Source organism: Canis lupus, assembly GCF_048164855.1.
Source record: "Canis lupus baileyi chromosome 5 unlocalized genomic scaffold, mCanLup2.hap1 SUPER_5_unloc_7, whole genome shotgun sequence".
Lineage (NCBI taxonomy): Eukaryota > Metazoa > Chordata > Mammalia > Carnivora > Canidae > Canis > Canis lupus.
The window spans coordinates 30,138-46,383 of record NW_027326414.1 but is presented as its reverse complement, the minus strand read 5'-3'; the positions used below and the strand labels follow the sequence as shown (position 1 = coordinate 46,383).

General features: G+C 38.6%; 1 long non-coding RNA gene and 1 pseudogene across 4 annotated transcripts in view; both read right to left on the bottom strand.

The window, feature by feature from the left end:
* LOC140629460 (uncharacterized) overlaps positions 1-16,246 on the bottom strand; it is a 65,544-nt gene that overhangs the window by 33,029 nt on the left and 16,269 nt on the right. For 2 of the 4 annotated variants that reach the window (XR_012027294.1, XR_012027295.1), the window contains exon 4: positions 13,893-14,217. This is a non-coding gene — a long non-coding RNA (uncharacterized lncRNA). Of the gene's footprint in view, positions 1-10,505; positions 12,584-13,892; positions 14,218-16,246 lie in introns of those variants that run through there. The other 2 variants (XR_012027296.1, XR_012027297.1) reach the window with 2 other exon arrangements.
* Positions 10,651-10,747, bottom strand: LOC140629461 (U6 spliceosomal RNA; annotated as a pseudogene).

Here is a 16,246-nt window from a genome sequence, read left to right as displayed (position 1 = left end):
TTTCTGTGTGTATCTATGTTTCCTATTTGTGCTTTTTGCTTGGTTTTCAGTGTGTAATGCTTATTATTCTTCTTACTGACTTAATCTTTTAAAGCATCGAGGTATTTTTTTATTTGTTGTGAAAGTTGCAAAGATTTTCCCCAAGTTTTATTGACCTTTTATTAGTTTTTCATGTTTTCACCCTTCCTAGTTTTTAGGTTGTGCATAGTTATGTCTGCCAGGGTGCCCTTTATAGTTTATCTTTTTGTTATTTTTTCCAGAATGATATTTTTCATTAGGTTTATTGACACATGAATGACATATAACATGTAAATTTAAGGTGTACAATGTGATTACATTGTGAAATGATTACTACAGGAAGGTTGATTAACACATTCATCATGTCACAGCTACCTTTTTTTTTAGAGAATGTGGTGAGGACATTTAAGATCTACTCTCTTAGGAGCTTTCATATATACAATACATTACTGTTAACTGTAGTCACCATCCTGTGTATTTTACCCCTAGTAGTTATTTATCTTGTAACCATTTCCTCCATCTCTCCACGCCCTTCTCCCAGGTGACACCTTTTTATTGTCTATTTTTATGAGTTTGATTTTATAAATTCCACATGTAAGTGAGATCATACAGCATTTATCTTTCTCTGTCTGACTTATTTCTCTTAGCATAATGACTTCAAGATACATCCATGTGGTTCCAAATGGCAGGATTTCTTTTTTTTTTTTTTAAGATTTTATTTATTTATTTGATAGACCACAAATGGGGGCAGGGAGGGCAGAGAGAAAGGGAGAAGAAAGCTTCCCGCTGAGCAAGGAGCCTGATGTGGGGCTTGATCCCAGTACCCTGGGATTGTGACCTGAGCCAAAAGCAGATAGATGCTTAACCAAATGAGCCACCCAGGTGCCCCAAGATTTTTTCTTTTTTAGTATTCCTGTGTGCCCACACCTGTATTTGAATATATGTCGGTATTATGCACCATACTTTCTTAGTCCATTCATCTGTCAGTGGAGACTTAGGGTTCTTTATATGTCTTGGCTATTGTGAACCATGCTGCAGTGAACATAGGGATGCAGGCATCTCTTAAAGATACTAATTTCATTTCCTTTAGGTATATATACCCAGAAGTGGGATTGGTAGATCATATAGAGTATTTAATTTTTTGAGAATCTGTATTAAATTTTTTGAGAATCCTTCATACTGTTTTCATACCTACTGCACCAATTTGCATTCCCACTGACAGCGCAGAAGTATTTCCTTTTCTCCATTTCCTTTCCAACATATGTTGTCTTCTTGATGATAGTCATTCTCACAAGTGTGAGGTGATATCTTTTTGTGTTTTTGATTTGTATTTCTTGGTAATTACTGATGTTAAGCACAACTTCATGTACCTCTTGGACATGTGGATATCTTCTTTGGAAAAATATCAGCTCAGGTCCTTCGCCCCTTTTTTAATTGAATTATTTGGGGTTTTCTTTGTTTTTTTAAGTATCGAGTTGTAGAAGTTCCTTAAATATTTTGGAAATTAATGCCTTATCAGACATATGGTCTACACGTATTTTCTCCTATTCTTTGTGTCACCATTATTATTCTGTTATTAAGTATTTTGTTAATAATTTCTTTTGCTGTAAAGATAACTTTTTTAGTTTGATGTAGAGCCACTTGTTTATTTTTGCTTTGTTGCTTGTGCTTTTGGTGTTCTATGCAAAAACTCATTACCAAGACCAACATCAAGGAGTTTTTAACCCTATATTTTCTTCCAGAAGTTTTAATTATATTACATATGGGCTTTATTTTTGTCATGTTGCATTTTATGAAATGCTTTTATTATGCTTTTGCTATGAGGATTCTGTGATTTTTATCCAACGATATATTAATGTATCATGTTTATTGACTTGTGTTTGTTGAGCCTTCTTTGCATCCTAGGGATAAATCCCATCTTTGTGGCATACCATCCTTTTAATGTGCTAACTTTATTAACTAGTATTTTGTTGTGAATTTTTGCATTTATGTTCATCGGGCTATTGGGCCTTTAGTATCTATATGCCTTTTTTTTAAGATTTATTTATTTATGATAGACATGGAGAGAGAGAGAGGCAGAGAGAGAAGCAGGCTCCATGCACCGGGAGCCCGACGTGGGATTCGATCCCGGGTCTCCAGGATCGCGCCCTGGGCCAAAGGCAGGCGCCAAACCGTGCGCCACCCAGGGATCCCATGCCTTTTGTATCTGGATAGTGGAGGTCTTATAAAGTGAATTTGGGAGTATTCCCTCTTCTTCAATTTTTGGGAAGGATTTCAGAAGGATTGGCTTTGATTCTTTAAATTCACCAGTGTTTGGTAGAATCCATGAGTAAAACTATCTTGTCCTGGACTTTTCTGTTTTGGGAGGTTTTTGATTACTGATTCAATGGCTTTTCTCATATTTATTCTGCTCAGATATTGTTTTTTTTTCTTGCTTCAGTCTTGTTAGGTTGTATGTTTCTAGAAATGTACAATTTCTTCTAGATTATCCAATTCATTGGTATATAATTGCTTATCGTAGTCTCTTCTGATATAAAAGATTTTATTTATTCATTCATGAGAGCCAGAGAGAGAGGGAGAGGCAGAGACACAGGCAGAGGGAGAAGCAGGCTCCATGCAGGGAACCTGATGTGGGACTCGATCCCTGGTCTCCAGGATCAGGCCCTGGGCCAAAGGCAGGTGCTAAACTGCTAAGCCACCCAGGCTGCCCTCTTCTGATATTTTGGAATGATGTTTCAATTGTAATATCCATCTTTTATTGATAATTTTATTCATTTGAGTCTTTTCTCTTTTTCTTGGTTAGCCTAGTGAAAGGCTTGTCAATTTTGTGTAGTTTTTTAAAAAAAAACTAATTCTTTTAAATTTTTTTTAGTTTTGTTAGTCTTTTGTTTTATTCTTCTGTGTTTCATTTTTTTCTATTCTAATCCTAATTATTTTTTCTTCTGTTACCATTGACCTTAGTTCAAGCTCCTTGAGTTGTAAAGTTTGATTGTTTATGTGAGATATTTCTTTGTTTAATGTAGGTGTTTATGATTGTGAACTTTCCTCTTAGAACAGCTTTTAATGCATTCCATAAATTTTGGCATGTTATATTTCCATTTTCATTTATATCAAGATTTTTTAATTTCTCCTTTGATCCATAGTTTGTTCAGTAGTGTGTTTTGATTTCTATGTTTGTGAATTTCCCAACTTTCCTCTTCTTATTTGTATCTATATAGTGGTCAGAAAAGACATGTGATATAATTTTAATTTTCTTGAATTTGTTAAGACTTTTTTGTGTCTAAACATATGATCTGTCCTGGAACATGTTCTGTCTGCACTTGAGAAGGATGTGTATTCTGCTGCTGTTGGGTGGAATGTTCTATATATGTCTGCTACATCTATTTGATCTATAGTGTTTTTCACATATCACTATCTAGTGTTGAATAACAATATATGATCATATAGTCATATGTTATATGCAATCATGTGTATATACAGTCAGATAACACTGTAGTGTTCTTTCCTTATTGATTTTCTGTCTGAGTAATCCATCAATTATTGGGTATGGAATATTAAAACCCTTCTTATTGTATTGTTGTTTATTTCTCCATGCAGCTCTGTTATTATTTGCTTTATATATTTGGATGTTCTGATGTTGGATGCATACATATTTGCAATTATTATGGCTTGTTTGTGAACTAATCCTTTTATCATTATACAGTGACATTCCTTGTCTCTTGTGACTATTTGAAACTTACTCTATTTCTGATAGAAGTATAGCCATTCCTCCTTTCTTTTGGTTACCATTTGTATGGAATGTTTTCTATCCCTTCACTTTCAATCTATGTGTGTCTTTAAAACTATAGTGAATCTCTTGTAGACAGCATATTGTTGGATCTAGTTTCCTGTTTTTTTTTTTTTAACCATCCCAGCCTCTCTAGGTTTTTGGATTGGAGAATTTCATCCACCAATGTTAAAGTAATTATTGATAGGTAGGGCCTTCCTATGGCCATTTTGTTAATTGTATTCTTTTCTTTTTTAACTTTTGTTAATTGTTTTTTTCTGACTGTTTTGTAATTCCTATATTCTCTTCTTTGTCCCTTGCTGTCTTATTTTTCTGATTTGATGACCCTTTGTGGTGGTGTGCTTTGATTCTTCTATCTCAATACTTTGCTCATCTACTACAGGGTTTTTCTTTGTTAGTGCCATGAGGCTTATGTACCCTATCTTATAGTTTCAGCATTCTCTTTTAAACCAATAATAGTTCACTGTGGGGCTTGGATGGGTCAGATGGAAGTAACTGAGGGCAGGAGGGGCTTACTGTTAGGGTCTCTAATTTGGTGAGGCTTCTGTCTCTTCTCTGAGATAGGAGTACTCCTGGCTGAGCTCTTTGGTTAGGTGAGCCTGCTGACTCAGCTTGGCATTCAGATTGGGCTGCTTGCTGGCTGGCTCCCTGGTTGAGTGGCTTTGTATTGGCTTCATGGTCAGGTGGAGCCATTAGCTGGATCAGCATTCACCTCTGGTGGGCTGGAGTCACAGGCAGAGTGGTGCTACTAGTTTTTACTTTGCTTATGAGTGGGGCTGCAGGCTGGGTCTGCAATTGGCCCTGGTAGGGTGAGAGTACAGGCTGTGCCCCCAATCCAGATGTGCCTCTGGCATGACTCGGCATTCAGGTAAAGTCTCTTTGGGATTAGGGGGGACCTCAGGCTGTGCTCAGCAATCAGGCAAGGCTGTGGGCTGGGTTCTAGTGCTGGACAGGGCCATTGGCTATGCTCTGTGTCCTGTATGTTGAGCTCCAAGGATGTCCATGGTCACTATTGAGGTGTCCTGAATAAGAAGGGCTGTAGTCTCTGCTCAACAATTGAACAGATCTACTGGGTTGGCTCTTTGTCTAGGTGAGGTCATAGCCTGGGCTGTGTGACCTCTCATAGATCATTGATTAGGCTCCTAGGTGAGGCAGTGTACCACACTGGGTGGGTTTGCTGACTTCCTTCCCTGTGTGAGCAGGCTGTAAGATGGCTCTGTCTATAGAGACCTTTGTTTTTTTGTTTGTTTGTTTTTGTTTTTTAAAGATTTTATTTATTTATTCATTAAAGACACACAGAGAGAGGCAGAGACACAGGCAGAGGGAGAAGCAGGCTCCATGCCGGGAGCCTGATGCGGAACTTGATCCCAGGACTCCAGGATCATGCCCTGGGCCGAAGGCAGGTGCTAAACCACTGAGCCACCCAGGCATTCCTTATAGAGACCTTTAGGTGGACACACAGAACCAAACCCAGCCAGTTGGGTTGGGGCGTCATCACTTTTTTTTTCTTCGCTTCTCATTTTTTTGTATATTTTTTATTTATTAGAGTTTGATTTGCCAACATATAGTATAACACCAAGTGCTCTTCCCATCAAATGCCATCCTCAGTGCCCATCACCTAGTCACCGCATTTCCTCACCCACCTCCCCTTCCACTACCCCTTGTTTCCCAGAATTAGGAGTCTCTCATGTTATGTCTCCCTCTCTGATATTTCCAACGCATTTTCTCTCCTTTCTGCTTTAATCCTTTTCACTATTTTTTATATTCCCCATATGAATGAAACCATATAATGTTTGTCCTTCTCCGATTGACTTACATCACTCAGCATAATACCCTCCAGTTCCATCCACATTGAAACAAATGGAGGGTATTTGTCATTTAAATGGCTGAGTAATATTCCATTGTGTATATAGATCACATCTTCTTTATCCATTAATCTTTTAATGGGCACTGAAGCTCTTTCTACAGTTTGGCTACTGTGGACATTGCTGCTATAAACATTGGGGTGCAGGTGTCTCGGTCTTTCACTGCATCTGTATCTTTGGGGTAAAACCCCAAGCAGTGCAATTGCTGAGTCATAAGGCAGCTCTATTTTGAACTGTTTGAGGAACCTCCACACAGTTTTCCCGGGTGGTTCCACCAGTTCACATTCCCACCAACAGTGCAAGAGGGTTCCCTTTTCTCCGCATCCTCTCCAACATTTGTTGTTTCCTGCCTTGTTAATTTGCCCCATTCTCACTGGTGGGAGGTGGTATCTCATTGTGGTTTTGATTTGTACTTCCCTGATGGCAAGTGATGCAGAGCATTTTCTCATGTGCTTGTCTATGTCTTCCTCTGTGAGATTTCTGTTCATGTCTTTTGCCCATTTCATGATTGGATTGTTTGTTTCTTTGCTGTTGAGTTTACTAAGTTCTTTTTAGATCTTGGATACTAGCCCTTTATCTGATATGTCATTTGCAAATATCTTCTCCCATTCTGTAGGTTGTCTTTTAGTTTTGTTGACTGTTTCTTTTGCTGCGCAGAAGCTTTTTATCTTGATGAAGGCCCAAGAATTCATTTTTGCTTTTGTTTCCCTTGCTTTCACAGATGTATCTTGCAAGAAGTTTCTGTGGCCAAGTTCAAAAAGGGTGTTGCCTGTGTTCTCCTCTAGGATTTGGATAGATTCTTGTCTCATATTTAGATCTTTCATCCATTTTGAGTTTATCTTTGTGTATGGTGTAAGAGAATGGTCTAGTTTCATTCCTCTGCACATGGCTGTCCAATTTTCCCAGCACCATTTATTGAAGAGACTGTCCTTTTTCCAGGAGATAGTCTTTTCTGCTTTGTTGAATATTAGTTGACCATAGAGTTGAGGGCCCGTTTCTGGGTTCTGTATTCTGTTCCACTGATCTACGTGTCTGTTTTTGTGCCAGTACCACACTGTCTTGATCATCACAGCTTTGTAGTACAACTTGAAATCCAACATTGTGATGCCCCCTGCTCTGGTTTTCTTTTTCAAAATTCCCCTGGCTATTCAGGGTCTTTTTTTGATTCCACACAAATCTGAAGATGATTTGTTCCAACTCTCTGAAGAAAGTCTATGGTATTTTGATAGGGATTGCATTAAATGTGTAAATAGCCCTGGGTAGCAGAGAAATTTTCACAGTATTAATTCTTCCAATCCATGAGCATGGAATATTTTCCATCTCTTTGTGTCTTCCTCAATTTCTTTCAGAAGCATTCTGTAGTTTTTAGGGTATACATCCTTTATCACTTTGGTTAAGTTTATTCCTAGGTATCTTATGCTTGGGTGCAATAAACCTGAATGGGATTTTGGTATTGATTAATTTCTCTTTCTTCAGTCTCATTATTACTGTATAGAAATGCCACTGACTTCTGAGCATTGATTTTGTATCCTGCCACATTGCCGAAATGCTGTATGAGTTCTAGCAATCTTGGGGTAGAGTCTTTGGGTTTTATAGGTACCTTACCATGTCATCTGTGAAGAGGGAGAGTTTGACTACTTCTTTGCAATTTCAATGCCTTTTATTTCTTTTTGTTGTCTGATTGCTGAGGCTAGGACTTCCAGTACTATGTTGAATAGCAGTGGTGAGAGTGGACATCCTTGTCGTGTTCCTGATCTTAGGGGAAAGGCTCTCAGTATTTCCAACCATTGAGAATGATATTTGCTGTGTGCTTTTCATAGATGACTTTTAAGGTGGTGAGGAATATTCCCTCCTTCCCTACACTCTGAAGAGTTTTGTTCAGGAATGGATGCTGTATTTTGTCAAATGCTTTCTCTGGGGCCCCCCGGGTGGCTCAGTGGTTTAGCACCGCCTACAGCCCAGGGCCTGATCCTGGAGTCCCAGGATCGAATCCACCTTGGGCTCCCTACGTGGAGCCTGCTTCTCCCTCTGCCTGTGTCTCTGTCTCTCTCTCTCTCTCTCTCTCTGTGTATGTGTGTGTGTCTCATGAAGAAATAAAATCTTTTAAAAAATGTTTTCTCTGCATCTATTGAGAGTATCATATGGTTCTTGTTTTTTCTCTTGTTGATATGATCTATCACGTTGATTGTTTTAAGAGTGTTGAACCAGCCTTGCATTCCAGGGATAAATCCTGCTTAGTCACGGTGAATAATCTTCTTAATGTACTGTTGGATCCTATTGGCTAGTATATTTTTGAGAATTTTTGCAACTGTGTTAATCAGGGATATTGGTCTATATTCTCCTTTTTGGTGGGGTCTTTGGTTTTGGAATTAAGGTGATGCTGCCTTCATAAAATGAGTCTGGAAGTATTCCGTCCCTTTCTATCTTTCAGAACAGCTTTAGTAGAATAGGTTTTGTTTTTTCTTTAAATATTTAATAGAATTCCCCTGGGAAGCCATCTGGCTCTGGACTTTTGTGTCTTGGGAGGTTTTTGATGACTGCTTCAATTTCCTCCCTGGTTATTGGCCTGTTCAGGTTTTCTGTTTCTTCCTGTTCCAGTTTTGGTCGTTTGTGGTTTTCCAGAAATGTGTCTGTTTCTTCTAGATTGACTAATTTATTGGTGTATAAATAAATTGCTTTATTAAAATATTATAATAATATTTTTATTATTATATATATATAAAATTACATGGTTTTTTTTATTTTAAATTTTGTATTTCATTGGTATTGGTTGTGATTTCTCACCTTTCATTCATAATATTATAATTTGAGTCCTTTCTCCTTTCTTTTCAATAGACTGAATAATGGTTTATCTCTCTTACAAATTCTTTCAAAGAACCAACTCCTGGTTTTGTTGATCTGTTCTACAGTTCTTCTGGTCTCTACTTCATTGAGTTCTGCTCGAATCTTTATTAACTCTCTTCTTCTACTTGGTATAGGTTTATTTGCTGTCCTTTCTGCAGTTCCTTTAGGTGCAAGGTTAGCTTGTGTATTTGTTTTTTCCAATTTTTTGAGGGATGCTTATATTGTGATGTATTTCCCTCTCAGGACTGCTTTTGCTGTATCCCAAAGATTTTGAATGGTTGTATCTTCATTCTCATTAGTTTCCATGAATCTTATTTAATTCTTCTCTAATTTCCTGGTTGACTCTTTCATCTTTTAGCAGGCTGCACTTTAACCTCCATGTGTTTGAGTTTCTTCCAGATTCCTTCTTGTGATTGAGTTTAAGTTTCAAAGCATGGTGGTCTGAAAATATGCAGGGAACAATCCCAATCTTTTGGTATTGCCTGGTTTGTAAGCCAATATGGTCTATTCCAGAGAAAGTCCCATGTGCACTTGAGAAGAATGTGTGTTCAGTTGTGTTTGGACCTAAAGTTCTGTAGATATCTGTGAAATCCATATGATCCAGTGTATCATTTAAAGCTCTTGTTTCTTTGGTGATGTTGTGCTTAGAAGATCTGTCATTTGCCGCAAGTGCTAGGTTGAAGTTTCCTACTATTAGTGTATTATAATTTAATATGTCTTTACTTTGGTTATTAATTGTTTGATATACTTGGCAGCTCCCACATTAGGGGCATAAATATTCATGATTGTTAAGTCTTCTTGTTGGATAGACCCTTTGAGTATGACATAGTGTCCCTCTTCGTCTCTTACTACAGTCTTTGGGATAACCTTTATCTGATAGGAGGATTGCCACCTCAGCTTTCTTTTGAGGACCATTTGAACGTTAATGGTTCTCCACCCTTTCATTTTCAGGTTGGAGGTGTCCTTAGGTCTCAAATGAGTCTCTTGTAGACAGCAAATGGATGGGTCTTGCTTTTTTATCCAGCCTGAAACCCTGTGTCTTTTGGTGGGATCATTTAGCCCATTCATGTTCAGAGTAACTATTGATAGATATGAACTTAGTGTCACCATAATACCTATTCAGTCCTTGTTTTTGTGGGTAGGTTCTTTGGGCTTCCTATTTATTTTACAGGGTCCCTCTTAACATTTATTGCAGAGCTAGTTTAGTGGTCACATATTCTTCCAGTTTCTGCATCTCTTGGAAGCTCTTTATCTCTCCTTCTATTATGAATGAGAGCCTTGCTGGATAGAGTATTCTCGGCTGTATGTTCTTCTCATTTAAGACCTGAATATATCCTGCCAGCTCTTTCTGGTCTGCCAGGTCTTTGTGGAGAGGTCTGCTGTTAATCTGATATTTTTCCCTATATAAGTTATGGATCTCTTGTCTCTTACCACGTTAAGGATTTTCTCTTTATCTTTGAAATTTGCAAGTTTCACTCTTAAATGTTGAGGTGTTGAACGGTTTTTATTGATTTTATTTTATTTTATTTTATTTTATTGATAGAGGATATCTCTATCTCCTGGATCTGAATGCCTGTTTCCCTCTCCAAATTAGGGAAGTTCTCAGCTATGATTTGTTCAATATGTAGATTTTTCCTTCTCAGGCTATCATTTATTTCCCTTAACCTTTCCTCATGGTCTTTTAATTGTTTTTCTCTTTTTTCCTCAGCTTCCTCCTTGCCATGAACTTGTGTTGTATATCTCTCACTCTTTCTTCTACCTCATTAACCCTCATCATTAGGACCTCCAGTTTGGATTGCATCTCATTTAATTGATTTTTAATATCATCCTGATTAGATCTAATTTCTGCAGTTATGAAGTCTCTTGAATCCTTTATGCTTTTTTTCCAGAGCTACTAGTAGCTTTATAATTGTGCTTCTGAATTGACTTTCTGATACTGAATTGTAATCTAAATTCTGTAACTCTGTGGCAGAGAGTACTGTTTCTGATTCTTTCTTTTGTGTTGAATTCTTCCTTCTAGTCATTTTGCTAAGTGCAGAGTGGCTGTATGTGAGCGGGCTGAGTCAAGAATATCAACCATGACCTAAGTAAATTTCACCCTGGATGATTCTGACAAGGCCAAAGACCAGAAGTTGAAAAAATATGGAATGCTGCATGTTATCCTTGTGCAAGGGCCATGCTAATCTTCTCTGTATCATTCCGATTTTAGTATATGTGCTGCTGAAGTGAGCACCATCACTTTGGTTCTCCAAATGGCTCTCACTCTGGCTCTTAGCTAAGAGCTCTGTTCAGGTACTTACACTCCCCAAACCACAGCTTACCATGATCCCTGCCTTAATTGCTATGAGCCCCTTTCTCCCTCTCCATCTCTGATGCTTGAAAGTCTTATGCTATTTATTTCTCCAGTGGTCCCTGTGAGATGAGACTGAAGTGTAGGCATCCTTAGAAGCACTCATAACAGTGGAGAAGCTGGATACCCTCCCTTGGGCTTTTTCACACTGGAGAAATCAGAGGTTTCTGGGAGTATATCTTTCTGCTGTACTGCACTGGTTTTGGGAAAGGGTGATTAGGTCAAAGTAAAACTGCTCCTTTTACCCTTCAAATGCATTATTTTATTTTATTTTTTTCTGAGCCAAGTAGATACTCCAGCCTCATCCTTGGTTCTAGGACTTTCACAAAGATGCCTTGACTATAGATACTCCTAGTTGGTTTTTCTCTGAGGGAACTGGAGAAGATCATTTTTCTTGCCATCTTGGTGATATCATTATGACTTTTATGCTTAAAAAGGCTTTCTCTATCCATGTTCATATAAAATTCACCTATATTATCAACTATATGTCAGTAGTTTCATTGTTTCACAATTATGCCTTTAATTCATCTGAGAATTTATTTTGATAAATGTTATGAGAAAAAAAACCCTTTTTTCTTTAATAACTAATCACTTTAACACTTTTTTATATAGACATACCTTATTTTATCGTGCTTCACACAAATCTTTTTTTTTTTTTTTTTTTTTTTACAAATTGAAGTTTGTGGCAAACGTGCATTGAGCAAGTCTTTTGGTGTTATTTTTATTTCAACAGCATTTCTCACTTCATGTCTCTGTGTCCTTCTTGCAGTTCAAACTTACTCATTATTATTTAATTTGTTACGTGGATCTATGATCAGTGATTGCAACCAACTGAAAGTTCACATGATGGTTAGCATTTGTTAGTAATAAAGGTATTTTTATTTTTTAATTATTTATTCATGAGAGATGCAGAAAGAGAACGAGGCATAGACCTAGGCATAGGGAGAAGCAGATTCCCTGTGGGGAACCCCATGTGGGACTCCATCCTGGGACTCCAAGATCATGCCCTGAGCTGAAGGCAGATGCTCAACCACTGGACCACCCGTGCATCTCAGTAATAAAGTATTTTTAAATTTAAGGTATATACATTGTGTTTTTTGGACATAATGCTATTGCACACTTTTAATAGACTTCAATATTGTATACACATAACCTTTATATGCAGTGCAAAACCAAAAAAAATTCAGTTGATTCACTTTCATGAGATACTTGCTTCATTTTGGTGGTCTGGAATTGAAGACACAATATCTCCAAGCTGTGCCTATAAATTCAATCTGGTTTAATTTATTATAATTTGTCACTGAATGATGTGTAGCCCTAGGTGACGAAATCTGCATCTTGATCCTGGTGTCTTTCTGTTGCTAGCACTTAATGATGTACATGTTGAGTAGAATCAGTCAAAGCCCAAAGCTTTACATATACCCAGAGATCTGTTTTTATGTTGCCACGTCATTAAACCATACACCTACTTGCAGCTGTTCACCCAACAATGAGTACATGTGACTACATTCATTAAACCTACCTTACTAGTTTGTTCTTACATGGGAATCTCTCCCTTTAGAAACAAGTAGCTCGGGATCCCTGGGTGGCGCAGTGGTTTGGCGCCTGCCTTTGGCCCAGGGTGCGATCCTGGAGACCCGGGATCGAATCCCACGTCGGGCTCCCGGTGCATGGAGCCTGCTTCTCTCTCTGCCTCTCTCTCTCGCTCTCTCTCTGTGACTATCATAAATTAATAAAAAATTAAAAAAAAAGAAACAAGTAGCTCTCTCTATCTTGCAGGATTAGGACTGACAAGTTCAAGAATCAACTTTTCTTTCAGTATAACAAGTAAAGGAAGCTAACATCATTATTTAGGGTTGCTCTTGGCCTATGTCTTCTGTGATGCTTCTCTAATTCTAATTTGATGCAATTTTTTTTTTTTTTGAAGAGTATCTCTGGACTCTGGGTACCTCATTTCCTTCAGGTTTGGGTTATCTGACTTTTCTACTCAAGTATTTATTACTGCAGGCTTGGAAGTAATGTCCCTGTATCCAGATCTGTGGCCATCTAATTCCTACTGAGAGGATTCTGATTTGGGAACCAGAGAATTTGCCTATAGGTGGCAGTGTAGAACAGAGTTTCTGTTCTTGCATTAATTTCCCGTGGCTGCTGTAACAAATGATCACAAACTTGGAGGCTTTAAACAATAGAAAACAATTTTTCCAAGTTCCAGAGGCCAAAAGTCTGAAATAAATATCACTGAGCCAAAAGCAAGGTATTGAGAGGGTACTCCCCTCTGAAGGCTCTGGTAGCTGCTGCCATTTCTTGGTTTGTAGTCACATCACTCCCATCTTCTGCCTCCATGGTCACATTGCTGCCTCCTCTAGTGTCTGTGTCAAGTCTCTATCTGCCTCACTTTTGTAGTGACACTTGTGATTGCATTAAGAGTTCATCCATTTAATTCAGGTAATTGCTCCACCTCCAGATTGTTACTTTAATTATGCAGATGTGTCTGCATAGGCTTTGCTAAATAAGATATCAGGTTTTACAGGTTCCAGGGTTTAGGACCTGATATCTTTGGGGGCCATTATTTAACTTACTGTAGTGAACAAGTGAGATCAAATAACACTAAGTTTAATCCCAGAGCCAGCATTCATTATCTGTGTGGAAATAGGTGATGGTGCAAACTTTTTATATTTTAGTTTCTTCATCTGAAAAAAATCAGCATACATACTACATATCTCATATAATTATTGTCAGCTACAAATCAGAAAATACATGCAAAAAGTCATCAAAGTACATGTCCCTAATGCAGTGTTAAATGTAAGTTCTTACATTATGATAGAGGATTGGAAGGATCAGTTGAATTAAATTGCAGACAGCCTATATACTACACTAAGGAGTTTAATACTGGCAGGGGTGGGGGGATTTGGGGGGCATACAGGAATCATTTAGGTTCTTATGCAAATGAGTCATAAGATAAGAGAGGGGCATTAAAAATTAATCTGGTATCTGTGGACAGAATTGAGAAAAGAAAGAGGAAAATTCATTGAAATGATTCAGGGACATTTATTGACATGAACTAAAGAGAAACAGTATCTCTGAGAAGTAAAGACCTTCTATGTCTTTCCCAGCCCATAAGCTCCAGGAAGGCAGAAGCAATGCCATTATTTTTACCTATATGATGAATGATTGCCTCTCCAGAGTTCTAAAGAATTTTCTGTTTGTGGAGATCCCTGGGTGGCGCAGCGGTTTGGCGCCTGCCTTTGGCCCAGGTTGCGATCCTGGAGACTGGGGATCGAGTCCCACGTCGGGCTCCCGGTGCATGGAGCCTGCTTCTCCCTCTGCCTGTGCCTCTCTTTCTCTCTGTGTGACTATCATAAAAAAAAAGAAATTTCTGTTTGTAACATACATTCACCTTCAATTAATTATGAATACTATCAACCATAATGGGAAGAAGATGGGTCTCTAAAATGGAATAAAGATATTCACAAAACTAAAGGATGCTACTTAGAAAAGATGAGAAGTTATGTCCGGAATGAAGTGAAAGTAACTTTTGCTTCTGAGGTTGGCATCATATCTGATGGCATGGAGGACTGTGTGGAAAAAATACTGTGGGCAAAATATGTCTAGAAAATAACATTACTGATCTGCCAAATCACAGTCATTATTTTAAATTCTAAGGGCACTGAATATTTATATAAGAATCATATTAGATGAGAATCTTGACTAGAAGTTGCTAGGATAGTGGAGAATATATTTTGCTCTGCTCAAGATGCCAGGAAGGAAATGGTACCAATTAAGCTTTAGGATGTTTGTCAGGTAAGCTGTATCTGTAAGTGGAGAGTAGAGGTGGCTGAGACAGAAAGAAAAAACTTTCTTCCTGACTTTAGCATCTGTGCTGCCAAAGTGAGCACTCTTCCTGATGTTAGGGTTTTAATTTATTTCAGTAATATACTGTATGGTTGTCCTTTTCACACACATATCCATGTGGGTTTATTTTCCTTCTCCTACTAGATTATAAATCTCATTAATCCCAGGCCTTAATATTTTCCCTTCTCTGTCTTTCTTAAATATCAGCACTAGGAAAAGTGCTTTGAAATGCCTTTTTTTAATGAAATGCTTTTTTTGAGTTTACTTCATAAAGTGGCTCCCTAAAATTTAGCCAAATACATCTCTTACTATAATCTGCATTTTCAGTAATGTTACTCTAATGGAAAAATTTCTTCACCTACATCTGCTTGGTTTAGTTGTCCTTTCAATTTATCATTAATTTAGTTTAATATCTTCAGTCACCAAGGAGAACCATAAAAGTGGATTTTAAAACCTTTTATCCTTTTAAAAGAAAATGCATCGAATTTCAACTTTTCTGGAGATTTTGAGATACTAAAACATATTGAACAAAAGTTAAAGTCTACACAAGGCTTAGTATAAAAAAATACATGGTGAACTTTAGTAGAGCAGAAAAGAAAGCTCTGTTATCTTCTCCAGTTGTTGGTATATTCATTCAGTAGTCACAGAAATATAAGTAAGGGAGGATAGCACATTTTCTTTATGGAGTGAAGGTTTTTGCTTAAATCTAGTGCTTGTGTTTGCATATTAAAAAGCTATTTAGGGGTGCCTGGGTGGCCCAATGGGTTAAGTTTCAGCTCAGGTTATGATTTCAAGGCGGTAAGATGGAGCCCCGTATTGGGCTCTGGGTTCAGCAGGGAGTCTGCCTGAGATTCTCTCTTTCTCTCTCATTTGAACTCTCTAAAACAAATAAATCTCTAAAAAAATAAAAATAAATTTAAAAAGGATATTTATTTGCAGGATGATATGAGTTCAATGCAGCCATCCAAATATCTCTAATATTAAGAGAGGAGAAAAGGCAAGATGGCAGAAGAGTAGGGTCCCCAAGTCACCTGTCCCCACCAAATTACCTAGATAATCTTCAAATCATCCTGAAAATCTATGAATTCGGCCTGAGAATTAAAGAGAGACCAGCTGGAATGCTACAGTGAGAAGAGTTTGCGCTTCTACCAGGGTAGGAAGACGGGAAAAAAGAAATAAAGAAACAAAAGGCCTCCGAGGGGGAGGGGCCCCGCGAGGAGCCGGGCTGAGGCCGGGGCGAGTGTCCCCAGGACAGGAGAGCCCCGTCCCGGAGGAGCAGGAGCTGCACCGACCTTCCCGGGGGAAAGGGGCTCACAGGCAGTTGGAGCAGGACCCCAGGAGGGCGGGGGTGCCCTCAGGCCCCCTGGGACACTAACAGACACCGCGCCCTGGGGAGAGCGCGCCGAGCTCCCTAAAGGGCTGCAGCGCACGCACGCATTGACCCGGAGCAGCTCGGAGGGGCTCGGGCGGCGGCTCGCGGAGAGGGGCCTGCGGGGCGGGAGCGTGAACCCACCAGCACAGGCCGGGAGC